This window comes from Zea mays, chromosome 9 (assembly GCF_902167145.1).
Source record: "Zea mays cultivar B73 chromosome 9, Zm-B73-REFERENCE-NAM-5.0, whole genome shotgun sequence".
Classification (NCBI taxonomy): domain Eukaryota; kingdom Viridiplantae; phylum Streptophyta; class Magnoliopsida; order Poales; family Poaceae; genus Zea; species Zea mays.
The window spans coordinates 44,493,515-44,504,469 of record NC_050104.1 but is presented as its reverse complement, the minus strand read 5'-3'; positions in this window follow the sequence as shown (position 1 = coordinate 44,504,469).

Sequence of the window (10,955 nt, the reverse complement as noted above, 5' to 3'; positions counted from 1 at the left end):
CAGGGTTCATCAAAGAGGTATTCCATCCCGAATGGCTTGCCAACCCTGTGCTTGTGAGAAAGAAAGGAGGGAAATGGCGGATGTGTGTAGACTACACTGGTCTAAACAAAGCATGTCCGAAAGTTCCCTACCCTCTGCCTCGCATCGATCAAATCGTGGATTCCACTGCTGGGTGCAAAACCCTGTCTTTCCTCGATGCCTACTCAGGGTATCACCAAATCAGGATGAAAGAGTCCGACCAGCTCGCGACTTCTTTCATCACACCCTTTGGCATGTACTGCTATGTTACCATGTCGTTCGGTTTGAGGAATGCGGGTGCGACATACCAAAGGTGCATGAACCACGTGTTCGGCGAACACATTGGTCGAACTGTCGAGGCCTACGTCGATGACATCGTAGTCAAGACAAGGAAAGCCTCCGACCTCCTTTCTGACCTTGAAACAACATTCCGGTGTCTCAAGGCGAAAGGCGTAAAGCTCAATCCCGAGAAGTGTGTCTTCGGGGTCCCCCGAGGCATGCTCTTGGGGTTTATCGTCTCCGAGCGGGGCATCGAGGCCAACCCGGAGAAAATCGCGGCCATCACCAGCATGGGGCCCATCAAGGACTTGAAAGGTGTACAGAGGGTCACGGGATGCCTTGCGGCTCTGAGCCGTTTCATCTCGCGCCTCGGCAAAAGAGGCCTGCCTCTGTACCACTTCTTTAAGAAAGGCCGAGTGCTTCACTTGGACCCCTGAGGCCGAGGAAGCCCTCGGGAACCTGAAGACGCTCCTCACAAACACGCCCATCTTGGTGCCCCCCGCTGCCGGAGAAGCCCTCTTGATCTACGTCACCGCTACCACTCAGGTGGTTAGCGCCGCGATCGTGGTTGAGAGACGAGAAGAGGGGCATGCGTTGCCCGTCCAGAGACTAGTCTACTTCATCAGTGAGGTACTGTCCGAGACCAAGATCCGCTACCCACAAATTCAGAAGTTGCTGTACGCGGTGATCCTGATGCGGCGGAAGTTGCGACACTACTTCGAGTCTCATCCGGTAACTGTGGTGTCATCCTTCCCCCTGGGGGAGATCATCCAGTGCCGAGAGGCCTTGGGTAGAATTGCAAAGTGGGCGGTGGAAATCATGGGCGAGACGATCTCGTTCGCCCCTCGGAAGGCCATCAAGTCCCAGGTCTTGGCGGACTTTGTGGCTGAATGGGTCGACACCCAGCTCCCAACAGCTCCGATCCAACCGGAACTCTAGACCATGTTTTTCGACGGGTCGCTGATGAAGACAGGAGCAGGCGCGGGCCTGCTCTTCATCTCGCCCCTCGGGAAGCACCTACGCTACGTCCTACGCCTCCATTTCCCGGCGTCCAACAATGTGGCCGAGTACGAGGCTCTGGTCAACAGGTTGCGCATCGCCATCGAGCTAGGGGTCCGACGCCTCGACGCTCGCGGTGACTCGCAGCTCGTCATCGACCAAGTCATGAAGAACTCCCACTGCCGCGACCCGAAGATGGAAGCCTACTGCGATGAGGTTCGGTGCCTAGAAGACAAGTTCTACGGGCTCGAGCTCAACCACATCGCCCGACGCTACAATGAGACTGAGGACGAGCTGGCTAAAATAGCCTCGAGGTGAACAACAGTTCCCCCGGACGTCTTCTCCCGAGACCTGCATCAACCCTCCGCTAAGGCCGACGACACGCCCGAGCCCGAGGCACCCTCGGCTCGGCCCGAGGCACCCTCGGCTCAGCCCGAGGCACCCTCGGCTCGGCCCAAGGTACCCTCGGCCCCCAAGGGTGAGGCGCTGCGCGTCGAGGAGGAGCGGAGCGGGGTCACGCCTGATCGAAACTGGCAGACCCCGTACCTGCAATATCTCCACCGAGGAGAGCTACCCCTCGACCGAGCCGAAGCTCGGCGGTTGGCGCGGCGCGCCAAGTCGTTCGTCTTGCTGGGAGACGGGAAGGAGCTCTACCACCGCAGCCCCTCGGGCATCCTCCAGCGATGCATTTCCATCGCCAAAGGCCAGGAGCTCTTACAAGAGATGCACTCGGGGGCTTGCGGCCATCACGCAGCGCCTCGAGCCCTTGTTGGAAACGCCTTCCGACAAGGCTTCTACTGGCCGACTGCGGTGGCCGACGCCACTAGAATTGTCCGCACCTGCCAAGGGTGTCAATTCTATGCAAGGCAGACCCACCTGCCCGCTCAGGCTCTGCGGACCATACCCATCACCTGGTCGTTTGCTGTGTGGGGTCTGGACCTCGTCGGCCCCTTGCAGAAGGCACCTGGGGGCTACACGCACCTGCTGGTCGCCATCGACAAATTCTCCAAGTGGATCGAGGTCCGACCCCTAAACACCATCAGGTCCGAACAGGCGGTGGCGTTCTTCACCAACATCATCCATCGCTTTGGGGTCCCGAACTCCATCATCACCGACAACGGCACCCAGTTCACCGGCAGAAAGTTCCTGGACTTCTGCGAGGATCACCACATCTGGGTGGACTAGGCCGCCGTGGCTCACCCCATGACGAATGGGCAAGTAAAGCGTGCCAACGGCATGATCCTGCAAGGGCTCAAGCCGCGGATCTACAACGACATCAACAAGTTCGGCAAGCGATGGATGAAGGAGCTTCCCTCGGTGGTCTGGAGTTTGAGGACAACGCCGAGCCGGGCCACGGGCTTCACACCGTTCTTTCTAGTCTATGGGGCCAAGGCCATCTTGCTCACAGACTTAGAATACGGTTCCCCGAGGACGAGGGCCTACGACGGCCAAAGCAATCGAGCTAACCGAGAAGACTCGCTGGACCAGCTGGAAGAGGCTCGGGACATGGCCTTACTACACTCAGCGCGGTACCAGCAGTCCCTGCGACGCTACCACGCCCGAGGGGTTCGGTCCCGAGACCTCCAGGTGGGCGACTTGGTGCTTCGGCTGCGACAAGACGCCCGAGGGCGACACAAGCTCACGCCTCCCTGGGAAGGGCCGTTCGTCATCGCCAAGGTTCTGAAGCCCGGAACGTACAAGCTGGCCAACAGTCAAGGCGAGGTCTACGGCAACGCTTGGAACATCCGACAGCTACGTCGCTTCTACCCTTAAGATGCTTTCAAGTTATTCGCACACCTCGTTCACACACGAAGTCTAGTCATCAAGGAAGGGTCAGCCTTGCCTCGGCAAAGCCCGACCCTCCCTCGGGGGCTAGAAGGGGGGAACCCCCTCTGCGTCAAAATTTTCCTCGGAAAAAGATCTTTTCTGCCAGAATGTCTTTCGTGCTTCTCGACTACTTCGAAAGTGGGATCCTGAAAACGATGGAGTACACGTAAGCAGCCAAGGATGACCGAGCCGAGGGACTCCTACGCCTCCGGGATACGGATACCTCACTCATCACCTTCTGCAATAAGTAACTCACGCTCGGATAGGTGATTCCGCGGACCGAACAAGTCTTCACACTCGAAAACTCTTCTGCCGAAACGATTTTTTGGGCCTTCTCGACTATATCGATGGCAGAACCCTACGGACGAGTAAGAGTACACGTAAGCGGCAAGGCCGACCGAGCCGAGGGACTCCTACGCCTCCGGGATACGGATACCTCACTCATCACCTTCCGTGAAAAGTAACTCTCGCTCGGACAAACAATTCTGTTACCGACAAATAAGTCAAGATACTCGAAACAAGAAGAAAAGAAACACAGCTTTACAACACGACGACAGTGTGTTTGGGCCTCGGCGGCCGCAGAAAACATACACACACTACAAGATAACCCGATCCTGCAGGCTCGGACATTGACAGTTGAAGGGAGCAGCAGCACCCTCGGCGTCAACTACACCTTTGGCAAAGTCCGGCCTAGCCTCGGACGGCGACGCGGTCGAAGGATCTCCACCCCGAAGGACGACATCAGCACCACGCCCGGACCATCGCCGGCGGGGTCTTCTCCAGGAATCCGGCTCGAGCAGACGGCTCGGCCGGCCACCCCGAAGCCTCAACCAGCTGTCCCCCGAGGACATCAGCCAGGCTCGGGGCCTCGGCAACTCGACTCCGGCGTCGGTCCCGCCAGTGGACGGCCCGGCCAGGCTCCGGCCGACGAAGTCTTCTTTTCGAGCCAACTCTGCCTCTGTCCGTGCTGACACCGCTACCTCCGGCTTCGGCTCATCGAAAAGCGGCCGAGGGTTCCTTTAACTAAGCAAGAGAAGCCTCGGACAGCAAGGTCGACCGAGCCGAGGGACTCCTACGCCTCCGGAATACGGATACCTCACTCGTCACCTTCACACGAGGCAACTCACGCTTGGTGAAGCGGTTCAGATAGCCGACAGACGAGTCTTAGTGCTCGAAATGAGGAAAAAACACGGCTCCGTGCCGAAGATACATACATGTTCAGGCCCCGACAGCCACAATGAACAGACACAGGCACTCAAGGTGCCATTACAAACGGAACTCTGGTTCCGTCCCCGCGGGTATGAACAACCTCCACATCGGGGAGCCTGCGAGGCGACAAGCTCCGGGCGACTCGCCAACGACCTCTGCAGCAGCAGCCATGGTCCCGGGACGGACGCAGCCACCGGAAGACTCTCGTTCGCGTCCCCACTCAAGGGACGCGAACCAGATATTAAAGCCAAAGAGCCGGGGGCCGGTCCATAGGCGGCGCTGACGGCCTCGACGGTGGGGAAGCTTCCTCCAGCTGCCACCACGTCAGCACCGACGGCGGCGTCCGCCTCTCCACCAACGCCGCACCGGCGAGCGCGGGCTGCTCCAAAGCGCACCGGCATGTCCTCGCTCCCATCCTCGCCACAAAAGCGAGGAGGAGGACGGAATGTTGCATCCTAGCTGGGCAGCAATAGTTCGCCTTCACCGGCATGGCTGGAGGACGCCTCCTCCGCAGAGCTGGAGGATGGTCTCCACCACCAGAAGCTGGAAGAGGAGGTGGCCAGCCGACCCGTGCAGGAGGTAGAGCCCCGGCTCACCTCGCTCTCCGCCCTAGCAAGGATGATGAACATCCTTGAAGCTGAGGGCGGGACCAAGATCGCAGCCCGGCTTGCTTCTCCCCACCCAGGGGCTGGTGGTCACCGTCTTGGGTGACCACCCGCGAGGGGGTGCGGCCAGGCTGCCTGATGAAAATCCTTGAAGCCGAACGATGGCTGAAAGGTGCCAACTTCCGCGAAGTTGCGTTCCTCCGACGACAAGGCGGAAAGACTGCGAGTGTTCCCCAGCCGGGGGCTCGGAAGGTGGAAAGACGCGACGCATAAGGGAGCGCGAAGACATGGTTGCCTTTCAAGGGGGTCACCCTCCTTTTAAAGGCAACTCTCCCCACTTGCGTCCTCAGCCATCGCGGGCTGAGTCTTCTCCAACACGCTCCAAGGTCCTCCCCCTACGACACGGGGGCTGGGTCCCACGCGTCATGCAAGCTGGCCCAAGGCAGAAGAAGCCAAAGCGCCGCGCGCGGTGCGCGCAACTGCCCAGCGGTTACAAGCATTCCTCCACTTTTGCCCAGACCAGCGGGTGAAAGGGCGGACAGCCATGCAGTCGGCATGCAACCGCGCCAAGTGGGCGCACCCCTTCGACTCCAACGCGCCCAGCATGGAGGCCCAGGCCCACACGTCATGCAACCGGCGCGCCGGTTGCTACGTGCGAGCAACTGCACCGCCCCTCGCGCCACTATCGCGCCTCCTCGACTGCGGAACCAGTACCGCGACTCGAGGCAACCCTGCGTATGACCCAACAGTGCCAGCCAGGCGCATCGGTCACGGACCAGTCAGCCGCGAGAGATGACGCGACGGTCGATGCGGCCAAAAATAGGCCGGCAGTAATGGCGGTGGCAAGCGGGCGGAAGCAGCGGTCACGTCGTCAGCCAAGCTCACGTCCCCTCATGGGACAGCGAGAGAACCCTCTCCCACGGCGTGAAGACGACGCGCCGGTGTTCCGTTCCTCGAACGGCTCGCGCACGCGCAACGGCTGCCCCGCGAACCACTCGCCCCGTCGCATTAACTCCGCGGCGGGACAGGCGACACCTTTGGCAGGAGAAGCGGGCGACGCTTCGCCTTCGCCATAATGATCGCGTCAAAAAAGGTGTGCCACGTCATTCGATTTCGTATACTTTTCCTCTTTCTCTCTCTTACAACAGGGACCGGGAAAGGGGGATACCCCGAAAGGGATCCTTCTCCGCGAAGGAAACGGGCCCCGAGCCCCCCTACTGATCAGAGGTTCGAAGGCTGGCCCCTTGGAGGGGTTGAACAGCCGCCTCAGAGCGCTCGGGCTCCTCGCCCACTACTGGTCAGAGGTTCGAAGGCCGGCCCCTTCAGAAGGGTTCAACGGCCGCCTCAGGCCACTCGGGCTCCGCGCCCACTACTGATCAGGGGTTCGTAGGCTGGCCCTCGAAGGGTTCACAGCCGCCTCAGACGCAGAGCGAGGGATGACCCTAGGTACGTTCGATACATAACCAAGGCTCGGGCTACGCTCCCGAGGTACCCTAGGACATTTCCAAGACCAGCGGGAATGATCTTGTAACGGAATCCCATCAGAGGGAGGCATCGAGCCCTCGAACCCCGTCAAAAGGGGACCGGGTCCGGCAGATCACCCGCAGGTACTTTTGGAGCGTGCCTCCGGGCCTCTAGCCGACCCCTAACAAATGGGGCACGGGCGTCCACTCGGATTACCCGTTAGCAGCTCACTGGAGACACCATGTTCGGCGCCCTCCGAGGGCAACATGGCGCTTTATCCCCCCCTCCTCCTTGCGGAAAGGCGACGCAGGGGCGTATGTAAAAAAGTCGAGTCTGTCCTTGACCGTCCTCTCGCCCTGTGTGAAGGCTCGGGGGCTGCTCTCGCAAACCCGGCTCCGGCCAAACCGTTGACATCGTCAACATACCAGCCCGAGAACTTGGGACCCGACCGTGCACCCGGGCTACGGCCAGCTCGCATGAGGGAACAACCAGACCGGCCGAGGCATTGCGAAACGCATTAAGACCTCGAAGGAGTCAAACCACTCCTCCGAGGCCTCGGGGGCTACACCCGGCGGGTGCGCTCGCGCGCACCCACCGGAACAAAACGCAACCGAGAAAGGCCGGTCCCCTTGCAAAAAGTGCGACAAAAGCCTCCAAGCGAGTATTAACACTCCCTTCGAGGCTCGGGGGCTACTGTCGGGGACCATATATAGGGGTACCCTCAAGACTCCTAATCTCAGCTGGTAACCCCCATCAGCACAAAGCTGCAAAGGCCTGATGGGTGCGATTAAGTCAAGGATCGGTCCACTCAAGGGACACGATCTCGCCTCACCCGAGCCCAGCCTCGGGCAAGGGCAGCCGACCCCGGAGGATTTACGTCTCGCCCGAGGACCCCCTCCAGCAGCGGACACACCTTCGGCTCGCCCGAGGCCCAGTCTTCGCCAAGAAGCAACCTTGGCCAAGTCGCCACGACGACCGACCGTATCGCAGGAGCATTTAATGCAAAGGTGGCCTGACACCTTATCCTGACGCGCGCCCTTCAGTCGACAGAGCCAAAGTGACCGCAGTCACTTCACCGCTCCACTGACCGGCCTGACAGGAGGACAGCGCCGCCTGCGCCGCTCCGACTGCTGTGCCACTCGACAAAGTGAGGCTGACAGCAGCCAAGTCCGGCCTCTGGCGCCATAGGAAACTCCGCATCGCCCGAAGGGCTCGGACTCGGGCTCAGCCCCGGAAGACGACGAACTCCGCTTCGCCCGACCCCAGGGCTCGGACTCGGGCTCGGCCCCGGAAGACGACGAACTCCGCTTCGCCCGACCCCAGGGCTCGGACTCGGGCTCAGCCCCGGAAGACGACGAACTCCGCATCGCCCGACCCCAGGGCTCGGAATCGGGCTCGGCCCCAGAAGACGACGAACTCCGCTTCGCCCGACCCCAGGGCTCGGACTTGGGCTCAGCCCCGGAAGACGACGAACTCCGCATCGCCCGACCCCAGGGCTCGGACTCGAGCTCGGCCCCGGAAGACGACGAACTCCGCTTCGCCCGACCCCAGGGCTCGGACTCGGGCTCAGCCCCGGAAGACGACGAACTCCGCATCGCCCGACCCCAGGGCTCGGACTCAGCCCTGGCCTCAGCCGATGGTCTCCGCCTCGCTCGACCCAGGGGCTCGGACTTGACCTCGGCCTCGGAAGACAGACTCGACCTCGACCTCGGAGGAGCCTCCACCTCGCCCAACCCAGGGCTCGGACCGACCACGTCACAGGAGGCTACATCATTACCCTACCCCAAGCTAACTCAGGCTACGGGGAACAAGACCGGCGTCCCATCTAGCTCGCCCCGGTAAACAAGTAATGATGGCGCCCCGCATGCTCTATGACGACGGCGGCTCTCAGCCCCCTTACGGAAGCAAGGAGACGTCAGCAAGGACTCGACAGCCCCGACAGCTGTCCTTCTGCCAGGCTCCAGCGCTCCTCCGACGGCCACGACACCACACGAACCGGGCGCCAAAACCTCTCCGGCTGCCACGATGGCATGTACTTAGGGCACTAGCTCCCCTCCGCTAGACACGTTAGCACACTGCTACACCCCCCATTGTACACCTGGATCCTCTCCTTACGCCTATAAAAGGAAGGTCCAGGGCCCTCTTATAGAGGGTTGGCCGCGCGGGGAAGGACGGGACGGCACTCGCGTAAGCCTCTCGCTTTCTCCCGCATGGACGCTTGTAACCCCCTACTGCAAGCGCACCCGACCTGGGCACGGGACAAACACGAAGGCCGTAGGTTTCCCCTTTTACGCCTGTCTCCCTCCGGCTTTTTCCCCCCTTCGCGCTCCGTCTCGCGCCGACCCATCTGGGCTAGGGCACGCGGCGACAATTTACTCGTCGGCCCAGGGACCCCCCGGGTTCGAAACGCCGACAGTATAAATCACCAAAAAGGGGGAGATTGAAAGGGAAATGTGTCCTTGGGCCATTTCTGTAAATGTTTTGGTGATTAGATACCCAACACATAATGTTTTAGTGGATATGTGCTAAAGTGTTAAAGAGATGCAAATCAAGAATCAAGGTATGTCTCTAGCCTTAGTAAATTGTTTTTGGTACTAACATATTCTTCTAAGTGCTAGGACCTTGTCAAATCAAATGAGATTGGATTGGAGAAGGTTGGCAGTGCCCAGCCAGACTTGCACCAGCCTGCGGGGGCATCGGACTGTGCAGTGTGCACCGGACAGTGTCCGGTGCCTAGGCTGGAGCGCTCGATGAACTCGCTGCTCTCGAGAAAAGTTGGGGACGCTGCCGCTAAAATTCATCGGACTGTCCGGTGTGCACCGGACTGTCCAGTGAGCCAGCCGCGCCCGCGCCAATGGTTGGCAGCGCAATCAGCGCGCGACACGTGGCCAGCGCCAACGGTCACTAGGCCGCACCGGACTGTCCGGTGTGCCAAGGGGGCCATGGCTGCAACGGTCGGCTTCGCTAGGAAAGGAAGGAGATCACGCATGTTCACTGTCAGGTGGTGCACTGGACTGTCCGGTGCGCCCACGGACAGAAGGCAACTATTTCCTACCAAATGGAGCTCCAACGACTCCTAGCTTCCTTGGGGCTATAAAAGGGACCCCTAGGCGCATGGAGCAGAACACCAAGCACCCTTTGAACATCCTAAGACGCCGAGACCTCGCATTCGCGCATTTGATTCACTTTGTTAGAGATTTGAGCACTTTTCTGAGTTGTAACTTTGTTGTGCTGCTTTCATGTGTTTGTTCTCGTCTTGTGTGCGTGTTAGTGCTGCGACTCGCTTTTGTGTGTGTTGCTATGCCCACCTTACTCCTGTGCTCATTCGAGATCATTTTGTGTAAGGCGTGAGAGACTCCAAAGTGTGGAGATTCCTCACAAAAGGGATATACTTGAGATAAAGAGAATCGTGGTATTCAAGTTGATCATTGGATCACTTGAAAGGGGTTGAGTGCAACCCTCGTCCGTTGGGACGCCACAACGTGGACTAGACAAGTGTTCCACTTGGCCGAACCACGGGATAAAAATCGTTGTGTCACTTGTCTGTATTCTTATGCGATTCTCTCTACCTCTATTCACTTCATAATTGCTCTAAGTTTAATACTCATCTTGTGAAGAGCAATTAAGTGAGGAAGTCTCCTCTCTTGAACTTGGCTTTAGCTTTCACTAATCTAATATTAGTCCAAGTGTGTTTTATTAAGCTGTTTTTTACAGGATCACTTATTCACCCCCTCTAAGAGCTCTCACCTCCACAAAGTGCCTCCTTTTACCATAACCATATAATTCTTCCTTTTTTTGCTCTCTTCTTTGGTTGGTAAATATGCAATCTTCTCTTTGGATGCGCATACCCCAAACATTTAACTTGTGAATGTTCTTAACCATTCATTCTATGAATTTTATGGTTTCTTCATCAACAATTTAGGAGGAGGTGGAGACTTGATAACCATCTTCATCTTCATTTGAGGAACATGAGTTTGAGCTTTCAATTTGCTTCTTTCCCTTCAATTTTTTGCTTGTTACAGGTGAGAACTATGTCTTTGCTTGATGAAGTGGATTCTTGACCCTTTTTGCATGACATCTCAAATACCACCAACTTGCCAATGACAAATATGAGGGCTATTATGCTCAAGTCCTCTATGGCGATGATGCTAGCATATTGCTATGTGATAGTACATGATGATCTTTCTCACAATGTTTGCATCACCTAACTTTGTCAATTTAATAGAATTGCGCTCATTGACAATTAGAGTTAAACGTGAATACATATCTCTCACAAGTCCAATTTCTTTCATTTTAAAACAGTCATAACATTGTTTAGCTAGGTAATTTTTTCCAAGGATATTGCTTATGCAATCATGGAGCTCATGCAATTTCAACTAAATTTTGTTTGCTTTAGTGAGGGTGAACACTTGGTTAAAAATATCCAAGCTAAAAGGTTCACATAAGCAATGTTTTGCTTGCACTAAGATGAATATTTTTATCATCACTCAAGGTTGGTTTCTTAGGATTCTTTACGAGTTTCATCTTGTCATGAATCACTCTCCAAGCACCCAA